The sequence below is a fragment of the Sapajus apella genome, unplaced genomic scaffold (genome assembly GCF_009761245.1).
Source record: "Sapajus apella isolate SASKATOON/1434 unplaced genomic scaffold, GSC_monkey_1.0 scaffold41, whole genome shotgun sequence".
Lineage (NCBI taxonomy): Eukaryota > Metazoa > Chordata > Mammalia > Primates > Cebidae > Sapajus > Sapajus apella.
This window is the reverse complement of record NW_022436981.1, coordinates 9,180,322-9,203,752: the sequence shown is the minus strand read 5'-3', so window position 1 is coordinate 9,203,752 and position 23,431 is coordinate 9,180,322. Positions and strand designations below refer to the sequence as shown.

Sequence of the window (23,431 nt, the reverse complement as noted above, 5' to 3'; positions counted from 1 at the left end):
ACTTGCATAATAATATATGCATAATATAATAATCCAGTATCAATATAATAATGAAGCAGGATATATTGATTGCTATCACCTCAGCGTCTCTCATCTAACTATATCACATAGAGAAATTGGGAGTAAGCTGAAGAAATTTGTTTTTTGTTCGGTTTTTATCCTATTGTGTTGAGAAAGGCAGTCTTTCTTAAGCAAAAAGGCAGACTCAAGTTTACTTTGAATATGCAGGTGAACAAAACAGCAGAAAGAAGTACAGGACAAAGTTAGGCACAGGGTTATTCTGAACGTGCCTCCTATGTGTGGGCAACATGTTTCAATAAAAAGTATAATGGTGCACACTCTCTAGAGCTGATATGTCTGAAAAACAACAGCTATGCAGAACTTTTCCTGGAAAAGTAGTTGCTCCCAGCAATTCTGGTACTGTGGATGAGAATTGTGTTCAGAAGTTTTGCAAAATATATCTCAAGTCCTAAAAGGAAGCAGAAGAAAGATCAGCAGGAAGTGAAGCTGGATGTACAGTGGGAGCTGTGGAAGAAAAAGATCCTGCTATAATGATGTTCACCCATTCTGGTGTAGCACAAATGGCATAATCATCACGGGAGAGAGAGAAAAACTCAGAATCTGTTTATTTGTGGAGTTTTACATTTTCTTCAGGTGTGTTTTGCCATTAACTAAAATTTCTTGACTACCCCCACCCCACCCTACTCCTTTTTACTGCATTCTCATTCTTACCAACTCCATCTTCTTTGGTACTCTTTAGTTTCTACCCATATTTCATTCTTTACTTATTTTACAACTTTCTTTAAACTTCAGTTTTGGCCTCTTGTTTTGTACCATGTTCCTTTGAGTTCTTCTGGGCTTTTATGCTTCATGTTGATACAAGAAAAAAGTTGGATAAAAACATTTTCAAACATGTAAGTTAAGCCCCAGATACCCACACATATTTTTTCTTTTGGATCATTGATCTTACTAGAACTTTACTATGCAAAATCTATTTTTAATTATGGTCCTATTAATTTAGAACTTACAGCATTCTCCAAGTTCAAATATTGCATTCTGTTCTGTTCTTTCAGTTTCCTTCTTTTTCCTTTCCTCTTTTATTTACTTAGATCTTGGCTTTCACCTTGAAGTGAAAGTCTTCAAAGAAACAGTGAGGCATTCCCAATCAGGGACCAGATCTTTTAAACAGCATGGTATACTTTTCCCTGGATCTGACAGCCTTCCTCTGCCCAACACCTAATTGTGGATTACCTGTACTCGCTCTCCTGCTGCCACCAGCAGGGCACTGGAAGGAATGGAGATACAGCTCACATCAGGTTTCACCTTCACAGAAAAAGGCAGTGGTAGGAACTCACCTATTAATACAAATACAAAGTAGGAAGTAGATACACTGTGCCAGATTTTCCAACAGTTAACTTTTCAGCTTGTTTCCCTTACTCAGCAACCAGTGGGTGGGAGTTTTAACTTTCAGGATTAGAATAGATTTGTATGACACAAAGAAACGATAAATGTTTGAGGTGATGGATTTTCTAATTATCCTGATTTGGTCATCACACAGTGTATGAATGCATCAAAATATCACATTTCCCATAAATATGTACAATTATTATGTGTCAATTTGAAAAAAGAAACAAATGGACTTGGGGTGTTCCCTTTCCCCTCTCATGAAAGAGAATAAATGCATTTGAGTGAAGAATCAGAACACACATCAGCTTCTTTGAATTGCAATAGAAAGCAGAGAATCTATTGGCCACTGTGGCAGTTCTAGGAGCAGGAAAATTTATTTTTGTAATTTTTACAAAACTCCTGGTTTCTTTGGGGCTGGCACAGTACTTAGGAAAGGTAATGTTGAGAGATTTCAACATTACATATATATATATATATATATATATATATATATATATATACATACACACACATATGTATATGTATATTTTTAGTATAGTGGGTGCTCTGTTAAGGTTATCTGTATCCCACCAACTCAGAAACATTTGCAATTTTTCTGGAAACCATCATTCTCAGCAAATTGACACAAGAACAGAAAATCAAACACTGCATGCTCTCACTCATAAGCAGGGGTTGAACAATGAGAACATGTGGACAGAGGGAGGGGAACATCACACACTGGGGTCTGTTGGGGGGGGGACTAGAGGAGGGACAGTGGGGGGTAGGGAGTTGGGGAAGGATAACGTGGGGAGAAATGCCAGATATAGGTGATGGGGATGGAGGCAGCAAACCACATTGCTATGTATGTACCTATGCAACAATCCTGCATGTTCTTCACATGAACCCCAGAACCTAAAGTACAATATATATATATACATATATATATATATATATATATATATATTTAACTAACCATACTTTATTTGTGTAATTGTAATACTTATAACTAAATCTTTACCTACCTATTGTTTTGAAAATTAGAGCAATTCTAGGGGTGGTGATTAGGCATTCAAGAATCTTTTAAAATGATCTTTCTAGTTTCTTCTGCAAGAACTTCTCAGTGTTAGCCAAAACCATTGGCTTTCTTTTCCCATCAATATCTTTTTAATGTTACTTTTTGATCTTGTGTTCTTACCACTGCTAAAATATGGATTACTAAATATGGATTTAATAATCCAAAATGTGGATTATTAAATATGCATATTGTGTTCTTACTACTGCCAAAATATGGATTGTTATTCAAAACTAAGTTCAAATCTCACATAATCAGTCACTTTTCCTGATTACCTCAATGAACTGTGATCTCCTTCTGCCACTAATTCCTTGGAGAACTTCTAGTCCTTAATACTTTCTAGTAGATTTATATCCTGCGAAATTTTCCAAGCTTTGGAGTGGATTCAAAATGCAACTTCCTAGGCCCCGTTCTCCTGAATGCTTTATTTAATCAATCTGAGAGGGGACCTAGGCACATGCATTTCAACAAGGCTACTAAATGTATTGATATGAATTATGGGTAGAAGACTAGCTTTTGATAAGCATCAACAGAATCATATATATATATATATATATATATATAATGTTTGTAGGTTTTATAAGTGTATATGTTTTAGTTCCCTTTTTCCGTTATATGCTATTAAAGGGTAGGGATTGTATCTTAACCTATTTAGTTTATACGATGCCTTAAATTTATATAGTGTCAATGGCATTAATTTATGGTGTTCTCAGACATGTTACAATCAATCTTATACTAAATACAATATTAGGAAGAGGGTTCACCTAAAATATGCCAGCAATGTTTGTTTGTTTTAAATATGGAACGCTTCATGAATTTGCTTGTCATTCTTGTGCAGGGGCCATGGTAATCTCTATATCGTTCCTATTTTAGTATACTATGTGCTGTCGAAGCAAGCACTGTTTGTTGTTTGTTTATAATCAAAAAAGGGGCAGAAGAAGTATCAAACCAATGGTTATCATTAAATATTTACTTGGGGTCAGATACTCGCCTAATATTTTGGTACACTTCCTATGAGGGGATACCAATGATTCTTTATTTTAACTGTCATCCCTTGTGGTTAAAGGGACTACTGAGAATGAAACCTAAAAATTATAAGGATGCCGTAGGACATCTTGTTGAACGGAAACCAATTTTCCTGGTGAGAAACTTGGTTTCATTTTTTATTTTATAAATGTTGGCTTAATACTGATTATGTGTCATGGAAAAGCCCCACAACATTTGCTACAGCAAATGCTGTGAAAATTATCCAGCTCATATTATACCTCTAAGCATTTCACCAAAATGTAATAATTTCCTGAAACATAAAAGAAACTTCTCCCCATCTTTATTTTTTGTCAAGTGAGAGTACTGAGTTTGTACTTTAATCTTTACATTCAAAACTGGCGGCAGTGAAACCCCTTTATTTCTTGTCATCACTGGCAGTAAAGTTGGGTGGCCAGCGGGTGAACTGATTCTCTCCCTGGGATCCCTGGTCACAGCATCCTGGGTATCAGTGGAGGAAATCCATCTCTGTGATGCCCAGACAGGGTGATAATTCACATCACTGACTTAAAGAATCAGGAAATCCAATTTCTAGAAGGTTTAATTGATATATTTCCTTGCTCTGAAAAGAACCTGTGTAGATAATCAATGAAAGTAGCTATCAACTCTCCTAGGAAAGATGTCTGCACAGCCTCAGTGGAGACAGCAGAGAAGTGTGCCTGTTTGCACGCCTAGACTCTTCCTTCCAGTGATTACCACACATGTGTTGCTTTTCCTACCAAAACCTCGTCACAAAGCACTCCAGAAATGTGGGCTTATGGAGGAATATAAAAATGGATTATCATCTGCAAATAAATTGCCAAGAAGGGGCATTTTCCAATGTCTACCCAGGTCTCTGATGTTCCATCTCTAGAGAGGTTGGCTGGTTTGAATTGATCTTCCCTGAGCCTTTTAATTTTTTTTTTCTTTCTTTCAAGTTCAACTCTCTTGAGGAGAGGTGCTCTTCGTTGAGACTTCTGGTTGACTGTTACACCTTCCCAGTATTTTTGTCTCTCATCATGGCTTAGCTCGTACACTGCACCTTAAAAGAGTAGAGGTCTACCTACTGTACTTTGGATCAGATTGGACCTTGTATTGCATTTTTTGGAGTGCCTCACTTTTTCTTGCTTGCTTGCTTGCTTTTTAAGCTTCACAGGAAAGTTCTAAGCCTTTCAACTATCTTCCTAGAAGATTATCTGAGGCCTTTTATTCCTGATACCATCTGTAAATTGAAAAAATGAAGATGAAAGTCTTTGTTTTATGTAGAGGGGGTTGGATACCATGGCTTCTTTTTCTAAGATTGATAATATGTGGAAGTAATGTTTTCGCTTTCTTTCTTTTCACTCCTTCCTTTTTTCATCTCCTGTTTTTTTCCCTCCTCCCCCTTCCCTTCCCTTCCCTTCCCTTCCCTTTCCTTCCCTTCCCTTACCTTCTCTTCCCTTCCTTCTTCCTTCTTTCTTCCTTCTTCCTTCTTCCTTCTTCCTTCTCTTCCTCCCTCCCTCCCTGCCTTCCTTCCTTCCCTGCTTTCTTCCTTCCTTCCTTTCCTCCCTGTTTCTCTCTTTCTTTTCCTTAGAGATTGGAGAGAATGATTTTTTACATCTTACTGAAGCAACCAGTCATTCCTTTAACTCCCCAATTTTCTAATTACACATAATTTCTATTTACTGTCTTATATACCACATCCATCTCTTACATGTTGAGTACTTATTCTGTCCCTAAGAATATCACGTGATGGTCCTCATTCTTTTATGCTTTTCAGTATCACTCATTATTTATTCTCCAAAATGGTTGTTCAAAGTCAATCATAGTCATTTCATTATTCTTCCTAATGATTGCGTTAAAGATAAACATATGACCCAATACTGGCATGTGAGATTTAAAAAGTCAATGGAGGCTTCTAGGAAAGCACATTTTTTTCTCACTTAGTACCCTACCAAATACTTTGCACATTGTTAGTCTTTATAATATTTTATGTATGCAGGAAGAGTATTTGGTTAATTACTTAAATGTTGAACAATATCTGCAGGTTTTCTTTCTCTCTCTTTCTTTCTTTTCTTTTTTTTCTTTCTTTCTTTCTGACAAAGTCTTGCTTTGTCACCCAGGCTGGAGGACAGTGGCAAGATCTCAGCTCACTGCAACTTCTGCCTCCCAGGTTCAAGCAATTCTCCTGCCTCAGCATCCCAAGTAGCTGGGATTACAGGCACATGCTACCATGCAAGGCTAGTATTTGTATTTGTAGTAGAGTTAGAGTTTCACGATGTTGGCCAGGCTGGTCTCAAACTCCTGACCTCAGGTGATCCACACAGCTAGGCCTCCTAAAGTGCTGGGATTACAGGCATGAGCCACCACTTCCAGCCTTGCAGTTTATTTCTTATATTTCACTGCTTCATATACTTTTAGAAATGTAATCCTTTCACTCTTTAAAAATATTCCTCAAATTGTATTTCTAGAAGTAGAATTGCTAGGTCAAAACTAGAAAACTTTTATGTTTATTGGTTTTCAAAAAGTTTACACTGACTTTAACTGCAATTAGCAGTTTAGAAATGTCTAGTCGGTTTACAGCTTTGAAAATATCAGGTGTTATCTATTTTTACTAATTTGTTCAAATTTGCTTTTCTTTGATTCTTATCAAGTTTGAACATTTTTCCTCATGAATTTATTAGTATTTCTCTTTGGACATTTATTCATCATTCATCTGTATTATTTCTATCAGTTATTAATGGTGTCATTTTAAAAATAAGTATTTGGAAGCATTTTATTTAACATAGTTATTTGCCCTTGCCTTATTTGTTGAAAATATTATTTGCTTTCCCATTTGGCCTACCTTATTTTGACTGCAGAAGTTTCTAACTTAATGTCATCAAAATTGTATATTCCTTTTATATATATATTTTACTGTTTTTCAGTGTAGGGAGCCCTCTCTCAAATCCCCCAAATCTAGTGCATATCAAATTCCTCATCTGGTTTTCCTAACATTTTATTGTCGTATTTAATCATTTTATCCATCTGGAATTCCTTTTGACCAATATTCTAAGTTACAGGTCTTGATTTATTTTTCTTTCCAAAATGCTAACCAGCCATTCAATTGCCATTTACTGAATAATCCTTTGCTTCCCTGCTGCTTTGTTAAAATAAATCTTAAATATAATAAAGTCTATTTTGGAGGACTCTCTTCTGCTTCATTTAGCTTTGCTTTGTAGTTTGCAAGACACTTTAACATACATTATCTCATTTCATCCTTCCTACCCTGCAATGATTGCCTGGTTCACCCCCTGCTGATATTTCTGCAATGCAAACATCAAACAATCTGATTTGTCCCATCCCTGTCTTATAGATGGCAAACAAAACCCTGAAAGGTGAAGCCACTCATTAACCAGCCCTCCCAGCCATTTAGTACTGGGGAGAAAAGGAAAATTTCAGTCTCTACTTTCCTATGCCCTGGGACTCATTCCTGCACTGGGGAAAACATTGGTTGCCATTTCTTTCTTTCACCCCCTCCCTTTTTCTTTCCCCCCAGACGGAGTCTTGCTCTGTCACCCAGGCTGGAGGGCAGGGGTGAGATCTCGGCTCATTGCACCTCCACCTCCAAGGTTCGGGTGATTTTCCTGTCTCAGCCTCCTGAGTAGCTGAGATTATAAGCACCTGTCAACAGGCCCAGCTAACTTTTTTGTACTTTTAGTAGACACTGGGTTTCTCCATGTTGGTCAGGCTGGTCTTGAACTCCTGACCTCAGGTCATCCACCTGCCTCAGGCCTCCCAAAGTACTGGGATTACAGGCTAAGCCACTGCGCCCAGGCCATTGGTTGCCATTTCTATTGGATTCAGGGTCATCTGTGAGCCTTCTTTGGGATCCCTCAAACTATGAACCATTTCATATACACACATTCACCTTCCAGGATACTCTGTGGCTTCTGCTCCTGTAGCAGAGGAGTGGCAAGCTGTGGGTGCAGAAGCAGCCGTCTGTGTCTGTGCTTCCCAGCCTGTGTACATTTGGCACTGACTGAAAACTCTGCTTTCTGTCAGTGCATTTGTGCGGTGACATGTATTCTCCGGTGATTAGATTAACGCTGGCAAAGCCAATATGAAAAACCCACACAGATTACCACTGTCACCCGCAGTAATTACATTTATTCATTTCCATTTAGCCAAGTTTTTACAAGCCGAGCAAGGGGCCAAATAAGCAATAAACACAGAGGCAAGAAATTAAAATGCTGATCTGTTTGCCGTGAAAACAATCAAACTATCATCTTTCTTTAGGCGCCTCATTCATCATCGGAGAGGGCCACACTGGTGAAATGGAGGTTGGGAGCCTAATGTTATTACATGTAAATTCACTAACATGAAATTACTGCCCCTGATGTGATTTTACTAATAAATTAGTTCATTTCTACCTTTTCGCTAGAGACTTTAGGGACCGTGGAGAATTGTACATGTGTCTCCTAATCTTGCCTGTTTTATTTCGGGCTGGCTGGCTGTTAAATTTCTATTTCTTTTCACTCCCTCCCATCTGATTCTTTAGTTTCCTTGCTATGCCTTATTGGATAAACATGCCATACAATTTGTTGTCTTCACATGTAGTTTGAAAATAAGCAGCTTAAGGACAAATTCTCTTTCGCAGGCAATGCGAACAGCATTGGGAAGCGTTATGAGTATAATGGTTCTTGCAGCTAGTTGGCAGCTATTATTAATTCATTGCTGGGTGTGGTGGTTTTTCTCATTTCTGTATAAATTTTCTATTTGAAAATAGAATGGAGCCAAACTTTGCCATGTCAAGTAGCTATCAAAGCAAGGAAATCAATCTGCAAGTAGCTCCTTCGACGTGCTAGCCTGTCTGCTGTGTTTTCAAAGTAGCAAAGAGTACACAGTGGAAGAGCAGCCGATGGCTCACAGAAGACTGATGCATAATCTCCTCACATTTGCTCCCTCTGTGGGACTTGCATGGTGCTTCCCTTGCTTGTTGTTAATGGCCCATGCCTGCACATTTATTTTTTAAGGATCTTATTTGTTCTGCTGTTTATCCTCAATCCAACATCATGATCCATTTTTGCAAGATTATCATTGGTTTCTATGAACATGACTTTGATGCTACCACTGAGGGAGTGGGGGTGATGAGAAGAGAACATGAGACAAAGGAGAGACAAATCTTTCAGGGGTAACCCCCTGCCCCTTCAGTATTCCTTCTGCCCCCAAATAGAGATTCTGTGAAATGTGGCCCAATTTTAAGCTCTGAGGGAAAAGCAAAATATTCACAGTAGTTATGTTCATGCTTTGTAGAGCAAAAATATGTTTAAAAGGTTCTTTGATGCCGTGGTTCAGTGAAAATTAAAGGCATAGAAATGATAGGCATACATTACACCCACTTCACACATGATCATTGAATAGAGTTGCCTCTTCTCCATAGCATTAATTAAATTGGCATGTTAAGGAAATAAACCAACACGAACAGGAAATAACTAACTTCCATATGCCTCGATTTGAACTTAATTTTATACTCTGCAAAGTCATAAAGTGAGGAGAAGAGTACATCACTTTTTTTTTTTTTTTTTTTAAAGTGAGTATGTACTGTTTATCTCTAATTACTAGGTCGGTAATAGAATATTCTAACAAGCTGACATTTTATTAACAAAAATATATGGATGATCAGTTTAAAATAATTCTATTTAATCAAAATATATTAATAAGCTACTGTGTTTAAAACCTTAAGCTACATGCTGTGTTAAAAGACAAAAATAAGTCTTGGTTTTCAGGGTTTTCAATAAATTCAGATTCGTTTAATCTCTGGGGTCATCCTTGTGACTCTCATCATGCGTATACTCACAGAACCTTGTACTTTTCCTTCATAGTTTTTACCTTACAGTTTGCCATTATATTTTATTTACTTGATTATTTCCTTGATATTTGCCTTTCCGATTAGACTGTATTCTTCATTAGAACAGGGACTCTTTTAGACTTTCTCACCATTATATTCTCACTGACTGTATAGCAATTGTTCAGTAAATGTTGAATAAATAGATTAAAAATTGAATAGTCCTGTAGAATCAGAGAGTGTGTATAAGTTGCTTTAAATTAGTATTATTCCAGGATAAATCACTTAACGGAGATGGCCAAGAACTATTTACTGAGCATCTATTATGTGTAAGGTACTCTAAGTGAAAAGACAGACAAAAATAGGAGCCCTTACAGAGCTTACATTTTTAGGGAGAGTGTGTAAACCAGAAATAGGTTTCCAATCATGAGCAATAATGTTTGTTAAATCGTTTATATAATCCCATATATCAGATATTGTTCTTATCTTTGGGAACCAAAAACTCTGTCCTAATTTTATCCTTTTTTGCTTTCTTAGCCCAGAACTCAGTATAAGAAATTTTATAGGCATCTATCTATCTATCTATCTATCTATCTATCTATCATAGATATAAGAAGAATTGAAAGGGCAGAAACTGACAGCCACAGAAAACCTGTGCATCTAGGTTTTATATATTCTTGGGAAGACTTAGAAAGTATGATACCCCTAAGTTGTGGAATATCTGGAGATAGGTTCCTTCAATAGGATCAGATTCAAGACATGAGAAGATGGAGATTTCTGTACATATTTGTGCTGATGTGTTGGTCACCTGGATTCCGTCTATTATCAAAGAATGTAGCGTAATTCCTCTATCCTTTTGAAATGTTCTTTTAAGTATGCACATCTTCATTTCCACAATTTCCCTTCTGATCCATGGGTTTCTTGGTTAATCATGGATGTTATTAAACGGATTTAGAAACCCTCCAAATGTATAGTAAGCAAAGGTAGAATTTAGTGTTAGTTTAATAATATAGTATTATCTTGCTCAACAACTGTAATTTCCATGTTCTTATTGATTGTAATTTATAACATCATTAGCTTTCTAAACTGCCATTAACTAATGATGGACTCTGTGGGCTTAACAGCTCTTTGAAATCAGTTACTGACAAGTTGGCCCCAGAAGCATTTATCAGAAGGGTAATGGATCTCTACTGGAGTGACAATAAATTAGGTTATGCTCTTATTGAATTAAACAATAGATGAAGGAAAATTAGCTATCAATAAACATCTATAAAGCTTTCCCGATTATTCCCAGTCAATTATATCAATTAGAGATCAAACAGGGAACCCCTGCAGTACGTTAAATAGGACTAACCAGAGCCAAAGAGGCCAAATTGTGTTACAAAATGCAACACCAGGGGCAGCTGCAAAAGAGGTAATCATTATCACCATTGACAAAAGGGTTGCTTTATTAGAACATGGGGTATTGCCTGCAGGCTTGCTTCTGGCCAAAGGACAAAGACTCCCTAATAAAGGCAAAAAGAAGGAGAGGGAGGAGACATGGGAAAGGAAGATCAGGAGAAAGGAAAGGGAGAGTTGTGTGAGGCAGAGCACACAGTGGGATACAAAAAGATACTGAAGACTTACTTGTATATATATGTACTTCTCCCTGTTCTAGTACAATAAAGTTAAGCCTCTGGGCTTGTAAAGGATATTTGGCTCTCTACTAAGCAATGACTTTTGTGGGGCCATTACCAACTTTAGTAAGTTTTAATTATACATACATATATATGTATATGTGTGAATATATACATGTATACATAATATATATTTTGTGTCTGTACACATAACATACTAAAACATTTAATAGACAATATTAAATCTATCCTGCATCTATACATATAAAACATGTAATATTTAATGTATATTTAACATATTTCTAATACATAATATAGGCAGATACATAGATATGCAGGTAGATAGAACAATATCAACACTCTATTCCATTTTATGGGAGAAGTGTCTTGACAAGCTTGTGTGGATTTTTATTAAATTTCTTCACTAAAAAATTAGAAGGCTTGTAAAAGGGAAACAAAACATGGTCTCAAGTGACTTGAGATGATTGATGAGCTAGATAGAAGGGAAGTTGAAAGACACGGTAGGTTTTCCTAATGGTCACACCTTAATTTCCACATACCTTATACACAGTAGACTCTCAATAAACACTTGTTAGATTTGATGAAAGCCTTGAATTTTACATGAGAGTAAGAGGAAATCACAGGCACAAAATAGTGTATTGGTCATCTGAGGCTAGAAGTCCACAGCTCTTTTGACATTTGTGCCTTCTTGGTCTTGCTGACATGTTTTATAAGAGAAGTGTTTCATTTTGTTTCATGCCTTTGAATTTTATGGGTATTTATTATGTGTTTCACACAGATTCCACTTTATTGTTCTCCATGAAAAATTGCTCACCAGAAGTGGCTGCTGATTCTCTGTCCCTGCACTTCTTTATTTTTGCAAAAGTAATTGTGGTTTTTGCCACTAAAGTATGGGGGGAAAAACACAATTACTTTTGCACCAACCTAATAGGAACCCAAATTGATGTGCATCTAAGTACTTTAAATTAGCTGTTTCCATGTATGATCCTTACAGAGGTCTGATGGGGCTGGCGTATGAGCTATAGAAGCTAAGTAGACCCTCGAGGAAAAAGGAAAGGCCTAGGGAAGGCAAAATGTCATGATTCAATGGCCTTGGAGCCAGAGTAGTGCTAAGATTCTACATCTACCACTCATCAGCTTTGTTTCCAGTCAGTTCAATTATCTTCTCTGCCTCCTCCTCAGTGAAACGGACACCATGAATCTGACCTTAAAAAAGTTTGATGATTGGAGGTGATGTTTGCTGCTTGTAGCACCAACCTTCTCATGGATTCCCTTAACTTTGAGCTTTCATTCTCCTCATCTGTAAAGTGGAGATGATTCCTGCTATCATGATTCCTGCTATCTCACAGGGCATTTGTAAGGTGCTAATGTGATAATTAATTTGAAAAATGTTATGCCAACTATAAGGTACCAAACATTTGTTAGCTGCTATAAAAATCAGAACCATTCTTGCTAGTTCCCTTTTGTTCCCAAGAGAAACATACTAATTCTCATGTGATGCCTTGTAGAAACAAGCCTTTCATAGGTAACTAAGATAGAATTTGTCCCTCTCCTCTTTCCATGCTCACCACTGTTCCTTAGTCACTTACAACACTATTTATTTCAATTTCTCCAGTCTTCCACTGGTAAACATGGTGCTATTACCCTGACTTTGTGCTAAGCTTGGAGGCATGTAGGGCTGTTTCTATCCTCACAAAAATGTAGGGCTTCCAATTCACCAGTGTGCATGATCTGTTAATGTCTAATTCTCAATGCTCAGTCCTGATCAGGAAGAGATCATGAATTCTTCCGGCAGCACTGGCCATTTGTTCCAACTCTATTTACAACATTATGATTGGGGATATTTGAATATCAGAATTGCTACAAAACATTGAGACAGGATTTTATCTGGACAGGAGGACTGAGGATGATTCCTGAGAGGACATGGGAGTCTCCTAGACAGTCTTATCTAGGTACCATAGGAAAGCACCTAAATGAGTCACTTTTATAAGGCCAAAGATCTTATTTCTTTGACATGTAAGGAAAGACAAAATTTCGGAAAAAAAAAAAATGTCCTTGGCTGTGGAAAGTGAACTTACAAATGAAGGCAAATACCAATGATTCAGATTCTCCAAAACAAAATATGCCTCACTTAATTTTGAAAGCTTAGGAAAAGTGGTTACTTTGAAATATCTAAAAAGAGGACTCAATACATAATGGCCCTTTGAAGTGGAAAGGGAATTTAAGGATTTAGGTTTGTCCTGGGATTAATAAATCGAGAAAACTAAATCCCAAAGTTGGCGCTGCGACAGAGTCCTTGGCAAATGCTCAGTTACTGTGGTCTCTCCCAGGGAAAAGCATAGTGGTAAGGAGAGGGTGTTAGCTTTCTGAGCCTTAGTTTCCACCCTTGCAAAAAGAAGATAATGTTTAAATCACAGGATTATGGTAACAATTAAATGAGATAACAGATAAAGCATTCTACACAGTATGGGAACATGGCTAAGGTTTCATAAGTATGGGCGACATTTTTGTTTGTGTTGTTATTTTGAGAAAGTTAACATTTATCAAGCTTCTACTGTGTGTTAAGCACTTTACTTACATATTTTTCTTTTGTAAACTCTCTGAGTATTTGTTTCGTCTTCTATGAAATAGGTATGCTAAAACTTAGTTCAAAAAGTGGTCTTAACTGTGCAAAGATGACATAGTTTGTAAACAATAAACTTAAGATTTAAGTCTGTGCTTGTCTGAGCAAAATTCATGCTCTTTGCACTATTCCTGTCGTCTAGCAAAGTCTATTGTGAACCGTATCTTTTATTTTTTATTATTATTATTTTTTTTCTTTTTATTTTTCTTTTTTTTCCCATTTAATTATTTTATTGCATTTTAGGTTTTGGGGTACATGTGAAGAACATGCAAAATTGTTGCATAGGTACACACGTGGCAGTGTGATTTGCTGCCTTCCTCCCCATCACCTACATCTGGCATTTCTCCCCATGCTATCTCTCCCCAGCTCCCCACCCCCCACCGTCCCTCCCCTATTTCCCCCCAACTGACCCCAGTGTGTAGTGCTCCCCTCCCTGTGTCCATGTGTTCTCATTGTTCAACACCCGCCTATGAGTTCTCAGCAAACTGACAGAAAAGCAGAAGATCAAACACCGTATCTTTTATTTATTATTATTTTTTCCTTTTATGTCACCACTACTCTTACTAAAACTTAGAGCAGTCCTTCAAAGATTCTTTATAGATATTAACTGAAAGGAAAGGTCAAGTACGCTTAAGAGAAGTGGAGGGGGGAATGTTACTCTTTGTACTTCTTGTGTTTTAAAAATGGAGAATTATGCTTCCCTGCAACTAACAGAGCTACTCTTTTCCAAAACTTGGTCTAGGAGTCTTCTGTGGCTATGGATGGTACAGCATAAGTCCTTATTCCTAATAAGCATCAAATGCATACATGCAGTCTCACAGTTGGGGAAAATAAATTGTGAAAAGATACGGCCCTTCTATGAAAAAGTAGGTAGTTTAAGAGTTGTAGAAACAACTTTAAACATAACAGTTGTGCTTTGGGGAATAGAGTAATCTTGTGATGTGAGTAGATCTATATCTCTATGCAGAGGCTAGGAGTAGGTGTGCAAACACACACACATATACGTGAATTTAAGTAGCTTTTGTAGATTTATTGGAATTTATATACATTATATATTACATTATATGTATATTACATATTATATATACAGTATGTATCATATAGATTTATTGGGATTATATACATATATATTATATGTATGACCCAATATTATATAATCCCAATAAATTTATAAAATACATAGATATATACGTAAAACACTGAGAAATATAGACAAATTTCTGACCTAAATTAGAGAACCTTGCAAGGAAGAAATAATGCGTATACTTGGAATACAGGAGAAAAATGTAAAGCATGTTCTCAGCATAGGTATGGTTATAGGCAGTAAAAAAAATTTAAATGGTCTTAGAAATAAGAATTATAAAACATATCCAGCTCTTCAAAAATGCTACAGACAGCTAAATTACATGGGCTTGAGTCCATTTGCCAATGACACCTTTTTAAAAATTTGTATTTGGTAACACATCTCCTTCGGTGCTCTCATCTCATTAGTCTGAGGGTCACATGTAAATGTCAATCGACTATACCAGTACACTTCCCCAAACCATATATATATATTTTTTTTTGCAGTTCCAATGAAGGGAGAGAAATGAAAGAAAGAATTTACTGAATTCTTTTAGGCCTTCAGTCTAGTCTAGTATCTACATGTAGGTCTTAAGCATGTAAAACTTTGTCTAATGATGTATGATCTGACAAGACATTGGCTAAAATGCATGAAGGAAAAAAATTCTAGTTAACACAAATGCTTCCAAAAGCCTAAATATGTATTTAAAACATTCATAGTTCCACATTACAAAATGCATATTAATGTTAGTGGTACACAAAATGATACACAATAAAATGCAGATTTTAATTCAACACAATGTCTAAAATTAGCGAGTTAAATTAGCTACAGTAGTTAAGGTTTATAAATTAGCTTTACTGAAGCTACACAAGATTTCTGAAAGAAACCTTAGCAGTTGAACATGCATTTATCACTCTGAAATAGACACACTCTGCCACATTGCTTTTGAAATCATCTGGGCGGCCTTAAATGAACCTGTGGCTATTTCATTAAAGGCTTGATGGCATAATTTAGTCTGTGATTTCAATTTGTTCAACTGGCCACTTTAAAGAGAGTTAATTTCTCTCTATGCTTAAATTTACTGCCCAGTGCTCCATCATTAATACATTAGATCTCTATGAACAATTTGTTCATTTGATTCCCAGGCCTTTCCCCAAGATTCATTCAACACACTTTTATTAAGCACATACTAAGTGCCAAATGCTGTTCTAGATCCTGGGGACACAGTAGTGAACAATACAACAATTCCTGACCTTATAAACTTTTATTCAGCTTTGGGGGATACCAATGATAAGATAAAGGGGTAAAATATAAACACTGTTAGGTTTGTAAGAGCGTCAAGAAGAAAAATAAAGCAGGGCTGGGTGACAGAAAGCATGCTGGCGTTGGGAAAGAAAAGGAATGTTGAACAATTAGATGAAGGCAAGGGAAGACCTCCCTGAGAAGGTGACACTTAGGTCAAGACCTGACGTCAGTGAGGGAGAGAACCCTGTAGCTATCTGGGGAATCAGAAGAGAGAAGACACAGCAAGTACAAAGGCGCTGCAGGAGTGCTTCTCAAGTTCTTAGGCAATGACAAGGAATTCCGAGTGGAATGAATGATGGAGCGTGCAGGAGCTGAGGTCAGAGGGTAAGGGGGACAGACCAGGTAGGACTCTGGCAACCATGATGAAAACGTCGGCTTTCCTCCGTTGAGATATGAAGTAACTAAAGGGTTTTGGGTGGTGGAGAGACACATTAAGAAGGCCTCCTAATCTTTTGAACCACAGACTAGTACTTACTTAGGGTCAGGTAAGTAAACCAACTGGTTGTAGCTGTGATCACAAAAACAAAATAAGGGTCCCAAATTTAGCAAGAGGCAGCAGTGATGAGGAAGAAACTTTGCTGATGTCTGCATTCAACACTGATGCACATGTGTAATCAACAGCACATCTCCACTCTGTGTCTCCTATTTCCCTACATAATCCTCAAATTACAGATGAAGCCAAGCAGCAAAAAGTCCTTTTAAACCTCTGTTTAGATCCCACTAAATCCAAATGTTTTATAAAATAAACTTTCATAAAATAACACAGAACTGAAAATGACCCTCCAAGGCTGAAAGTCCTAAAAGTAAAAGTCTTTCTGCAAATCCCTTAATTTTTAGAACCCACACATGTTCTTTCCTACCACTAGCTTCTTTGCAAATGAGAACATCACTTCTAGTTCATGATAATGTTTTAACTCTCCAGCTTGCTCTTCACCCAGGAGGCACATAATTATGAAGAGTGAAAAACATATTTGTTAACATTCACCTGGTATATACAGTTGTCATCTTAGTTAAGTGGTGTCATCTCTGCTTGTAGTAAAAGAGAGTACGATACACAGAAAATCTGAAAGTAAATTCTCTTATAGAATGTTTAAATTGCAATACCCATGAACTAAGCCAAATACTGAAACAAAAAGAAACCTATTGCCGTATGGATTGATATGTGATTCCTTGTCTCTTTTACCACTGCTTGTTTGAGGATGAAGCAGTCTCCAATTTCTGAAGTGGGCAGTTTTCAAAATTGTGTTTTTGTATCATGATTTGGAACTTTAAAACATTTTCCCCAAGAAGTAAGATTATTGATAGTGTTCAGATTCCTGGGAGAGCTCTTGAAGAATTCTCAATCCAGAGCATAGCTGAGTTGTGGCAAAGATGTGATGGACAAGCCCAGGGCAGAAGGGAGAGCGGGAGGAAAAGGAGGGGGAAGAGGAAGGAGTTTCTTCTTCCTTCAGAGTCCCTGAGACACACCCAGCCAACATTTTGAAATTGATTGTTAGATCTGGTACCTTCTCCATTGCTTCCAGTACACATCTTTTTTCATCTAATCAGTAGCCCTCTTTCCAAGTCCCAGAAACCTTAAGCCTAGTATTATGTAACTCTGGGGCCCAGCCTCTCCCCAGAGTGACCCACGATTCAAAATGACGTCCCTCAACTCTATCTCAAACAAAATTTTCTCTGTCTTCAGGATATCTGGTCCAAGCTACAAGTTGGGGAAACAATTGATCCAAACACTTTGTTCTGAGGAGTGAATGACTAATAGAACAGACATATATGAAATAGAGGGGAAAAAAGAATAGCTTTTACACAAATGAATCTAGATTGGCAGACTTGCTGTCAGTATGGTGGTAGGAAGTGAAACACACAAAGAAAAGCATCATTAAGAGATAGGAGAAGGGACTCTACCTGGAAAAACACCCCGGGGGTTGGCTGTCATAATTGGCCCTTCTTTTCTCAGCATGGCTTCTTTCTCTATTTTGAGTCTTGGTTTCATGTTTAATTTTCAATGAAGATGCAATGAAAGTGTAAGTGTTTACGGTGATAAACTTATATTTTGATGGGCCTGAGAATGTGGAGTAAAAGAAGTAGTGAATGGGAAGGTGAGGGCAAAGTTGTAATTTTATTTTTTTGGTGTTAACTTTAGAAGATAAGCTGCTTCCAAATATCTGGAAGCCATGTATGCTCATCTACATTCACTTTACTTTCTTGTCACATTTTTTCAAACCCAATGAGTATAAAAGTTTTGAACAAAATAAGTTGTTTGAAAGGCAACTTATTGTTATCCTCATAAAAACTCAGCATTACAATAACTTATAGAAAGAATATAATGCATTTCTCGGTTTTTAATCATGTCTTGGTGTCTCCAAGCTAGTGATTTTATGACACTTTTCTTTTTAAGTAGAATATTACCTTTCAGTTTAGAAATAAATAGTAAGCCCCAGAAGTGTTAGCTCCATGAAAATAAATAAGAATCATGCCTAAAATAAGAACTTAGCATAGTTACTACTTTAAAAAAGAGCAGCTGAGCCACTACCATAAAACATGACTAGAAGAATTCAAAAAGATAGTCAATCTATATTCCTGTACCCCATGACATACTTTAAATTCCACCGCCTCCGAACATATTTTTGCATAGAAACTTGGCTGTGGTTCTCCCCCTCCTTTATTACACACCCCACCCACCCCTACCATAAACAGGTAATATGCCTCCATTGTAAATTTAAGGGCCATCCTGATGTCATGCCCCTCAGTGACTAGTGAGATTTCCCAGGCTGCAGGAAAATCAAGAGCTGAGGGCACTGTCAACAGGAGTGCAAAGGAAGACTTGGAAATTTTATCGATGACTCCCTCCCTCCAATTTCCTATGTGCCTTTGCATAAGTTGCTAACAACCAAATTAGTTAATGTTCAGGCCCTCAGAACGTGTGAAGTAATCACTCCTTTCTAAAGGGCACAGTGGGGTAATTTTTACTTTTATTTGTTTTCTTTTACATTCATTGTATTTTTTTTTCTTCCTTAATTCACGCTCCTATGGTTTTCCCCTCTGTGCCTCAGCTATATATTGCTTTGAAAAATCAATAAATCCTTTGCACATAATAATGCTCACCTACTCTACCTCACAGGGGTGCTGTGATGCGTAATTAATTAATGTGTGTAAAGAGCTGAGGGATCACGCGACGCAAGACGCCCTATAAGTGGGAAGAATCATTATTAATAAGTGTTATTACCCAAATGCCTCTAGATGTCAGCAAAACATCTTTTAAAAATATAATTGGGCAGCCAGTTTTGAAAAGCCTAGGTTCATTCTTTCTCTCGTGTACGGCAGACACAGGGAGAATGGCATCAGCAGCAATGCCAATGAAGCCTTTTCTTTTGGCTCAAGGAGGCTCTTTTAATCTTGGAGTATAAACTTTGAATAGATGTAAGCATTGGAACAAAGCAGCACTTGGATGCCTTGAGGTCTGAATGGGTGGCAGGCTGGGTCATTTTCTGGACAATCTGTATGAAAGATCAGTCTTCTCTCCAAAAATAGATTTTCATTTCCTAATCTCTGAAGCAATCTGTGTTGCTAGTGAATAGATGAGGTGAGAATATATATGGTGTGTATATATACATACATATGTGTGTGTGTGTATATGATTTAAAATATATATTTAAATATGTATGTATTTTTTCTCTCCATGTTCAAATATGTATATGAGGAGTTCATAAGGTGTGGGCAGTTTTAAATGTGCAGAGCTCAGTGATGCCTGCTGTACTGGCTTCCTTCTGTGATGAAAATGTGAAAATGAGAAATATGGCAATTTCCCACAAAGTACAGGTGATGACATTCCAGGCTTGTTTCTGACACAGATTATGTAGTAACCTAAATGATCATTTGCTGATGCTTATCTCACTAACTAGTTATTTCTTTCTCTGCTCTCCTCTTGTACATTGTTGTGTCCACAGAGATGTAAGTGTGAGGTGTGGATACAGAAGAAGTGAACCACAGCCAGGGGACCATGTTATGAAACTTCTCAAAGGTGTGAGTGCTAGGAGGTGGTGAAGTGCCAGGGAAGAAAAGTCAGTTGGGAAAGAGCATTGAACTTATTTTAATTCAATTCAACATACCTTGATTTTGTGGTTGCATGCTAAGTTAGACGATTTAGTTTACTAAGTACTTCTCAGGGAGGCAATAGTTTTACTTCAAAAGTCCCCATGATGAAAAAAAAAATAGTCTCCATATATTATATTTATAAGTCAAGTATAATAAGATACAAAGTATTATTTTTTGTCATTATCCAATATCACACACACTTTGCTTCTCAAGGAAATTTCACAAAAAGGTTGGACTGTTTATTCAGTTTTTCTTTTAGTTGTTCAGGGGAGTCATTTAAATAATCTAGTTTTCTAGGGCAGAACAGGCACCAGCCTGTGTCCATGCAGTATACCTGGTGTCATATGTACCTTCGGGGCAAGAATGGCATGGCCCTTGATGACCCTGAAATAGCTGTCTCCAGGCCAGATTTTGAGGCTCCAGACCACAGGGATGTGATGGAATATGGTTTGGGTTTGTCATGGACAATGAATATGGTTATTTGCTTTACTTGCCTGCGCTTCAGTCAGTCTTGTGGCTGACAAATTTGAGCCCCAAAGAGGCAGCCACAGAGAGGGAGGGAGGACAGCAAAAGAGAGAGAGAATGCAAACATTGTTTAACAAGTGTTTGCTTTAGTGAATTTAAAATTGCTGAATTACACAGAACATTGCTATTATTTTGGAGTGACACACATAGAACTCCACAGGAGCACTTCAGAAGGATTCAGATGTGGGTATTTCCTCCAGGTGTGTAGCTGCTTAGAAAGGTTTAAAGGCACATCTGCTACCAATCCCCATTCTCTGCTTAACCTCCCAGCCTGTGTCTTCCTGCACGTTTGCCCTGCTTCTCCTGACAGGTCTCCACACCTATGCAGAGATTAAGCCAATCTCTCAGTTTCCCAGTTCCCCTCACGGGACTGTCATAAGACTTAATTAAATAACGTTCATAAAGCATTCTGTTGTTCAGGTGTCCCTGGATAAAATGCAGAGCACAATATTATTGTGATTATTATTAATTAGGATGATCTTGTCTGAGGCAAGGGATGTTTCTTGTCAGCTTTGGAGAGTTCTATCCTGATCTTCAGTTCTGCAGAAGGGATTTGCAATTCAAATGGCTGAACTGTAATCCTTGATCTTGGAGAAATCTTGAGAAAGCAAGAGAGATGACAGAAAAACTGAAGATCTGGAGTTTTCAGGCTGATTTCTAAGAGGAATAAAGGAAGATGTTCCAAGCATATTACCAAGGCTCTTAATTCTAGTATTCTTCCTTCCATCCTCAAATAATCAGTTTTTTAAAAAAGTGAAAGACTGGTTTAACAATCCCTAGAGAATGTAGTAGCGACCATTAAGAACCAATATAGGGGTCACCAAAAGCAAGCAATTCCTTCCATCTTCAGTTTTTCCTTTGAGAGAATCCTTAGACCAATAATGAGGGAAATGTAATTGACATAAGAGTGAGACTTTGGGGAAACATTTGAAAAAGCTCCTTGTGAGAGCCTTGTGGACAAATTTGAGGACCACTGATTGTATGTGAGTAAATATGGCAGGGCTCCCTCTTAGACTCTGCCTTGCTCAATATTTTTATTTGATAACTCAAATGCCGTATCATTTGGAATAAAAGCGAACATCTTAAATGTGTAAAAATTGTTGATAGCTGGGGCTTGATAGTCTAAATTGTTGAAAATAAAATTCAGCAGGAAAAATTGTAAAGCTCTGCAAACCAAACTGCAAAAGCCTGGGCAAGGAAAGATGTGGCTAAGCATAGACTATGTGAGCTTTGGCACTGAGCGAGCTTGGCAGTATGCTGTGGCAATCGAGAAAGCTAGATACAACTCAGACTTCATCAACCAAACACGTTGTTTCATCCTAGGCAAATAAGGAGGGTCTTACCAGGCTAGGGCAGGGACTATACAAACTTTGAGGGCAGAGGTTGTGTTTTATTTATCTGGGTATCACCACCTGACACAGTGTAGGGACCCAGTAAGTGTTTGTTGAATGAACAAATTTAGGATTTGGAAAGATGCCATATGAAGCAGGATTGATGAAAGTTATGCTGTTTAACTTGGAAAAGAGAAGGCTTGGAATGATGTGATCGCTATCTCCAAGTATTTGAAAGAGGATTGCCATGTGACAGAGACAGGTGGGTTCTAATGGCCCAGGGGATCATTTGGGGACTGCTGTGTTCAGCCTGCTCAGTTGCACAATTCTAGCGGCAGCATTCATATAGAAAATGGCTGAGGAGCCCTAGAGATAGGCAGTATCTAGTCTGTACAGCTGTACAGGGAATTCTCAGAGTATATAAGCTCACAAGGAATGGAAAATATTTCCCTATATTGAGTCAAAATACAAATAAGGCTTTCCAAAATTCTTTGAACTGGCTTCAAACCTAGAGATGCTGTTGGTCACTTTTCTAAATTATGGAGTTGGTAAAGATGTTCCTGAAACGTTCTGTGTTATAAGGTGGTAATGATGTCAGTTTCAATTTTACCTAAAAAATAATTATCTAAATAGTTTCCCTTAAAGTAGAAGGAACTTGAACTTATGTAAATAAGGACAGAATTTGCATGCTGGCTGATAGATTCTATAATCGTGCATGTGATTCAGTCACTGGGGTTTGGCTATCTAATAGAAAAACAAAAATGAAAACATCGCAATTATAATCATTACACATTTTAGGATCATTTTACTCTTGGAAATCAGGGCATAATTTACACAAGTAGTGGATATAAAAACACTGATATTTTAATTTTAATTGGAATTAGAATATAAGTGATTATTTAATAATGCTATCGAAGATATTATGTGCTAGGTACTGTTCTAATTTCTTAAATATAGTATTTCATTCAATCCCCCTAATTATTTCATGGGATGGGTGCTGTTGTTGTCCCCATTTTGCAGATGAGGAAGCTGAGGTGCAGAAAGGTCACACAACTAGAAAGCTGCATATTCGGAAGGCAAGGAAGCAGGGAAAGTGGATTTAAATTAAGGTATCTGGCTCCAGGGTATCTCTCCTACCCATCACACTGTGCTGGCTCTCTACAAAGGCACCTCAGAACCTGTTTGGTGCACTCATATGATCAGGGTTTTAAAAATATTTCCAAATGAATGTGGGAAATACAGCAATGATTATGGCCAATGTGGCTATTAATTTGTTGCATATAAAGACTACCCAACCTAAACACATGATTTGTAGAGATACAATATAAATAGCAGCCCCCAAATTTCTCTTACCTTGTCCTTAGAAGCACAACAAAATTAAAAAAAAATGATAATTAAAGTGCAAGAATTCCATATAACAGGTGATTATAGTATTTTTAAGATTCTGATGCTGCAAAACCGTTAATTCTCAATCTATATTTAATACAAATAATACTTCTCAAATTCAACACATTAAAAAATTTATTTGCACATAAATAAGGCTTTTTCTTACATAATTAAATAGTAA

At 37.3% G+C, this 23,431-nt stretch overlaps 1 non-coding gene across 1 annotated transcript; it reads right to left on the bottom strand.

The window, feature by feature from the left end:
* Positions 1-3,251: 3,251 nt before the first annotated feature.
* LOC116565926 lies at positions 3,252-3,358 on the bottom strand. Its single transcript, XR_004275665.1, has one exon. It is a non-coding gene; the product is annotated as a U6 spliceosomal RNA (small nuclear RNA).
* Between the last annotated feature and the right edge of the window lie 20,073 nt (positions 3,359-23,431).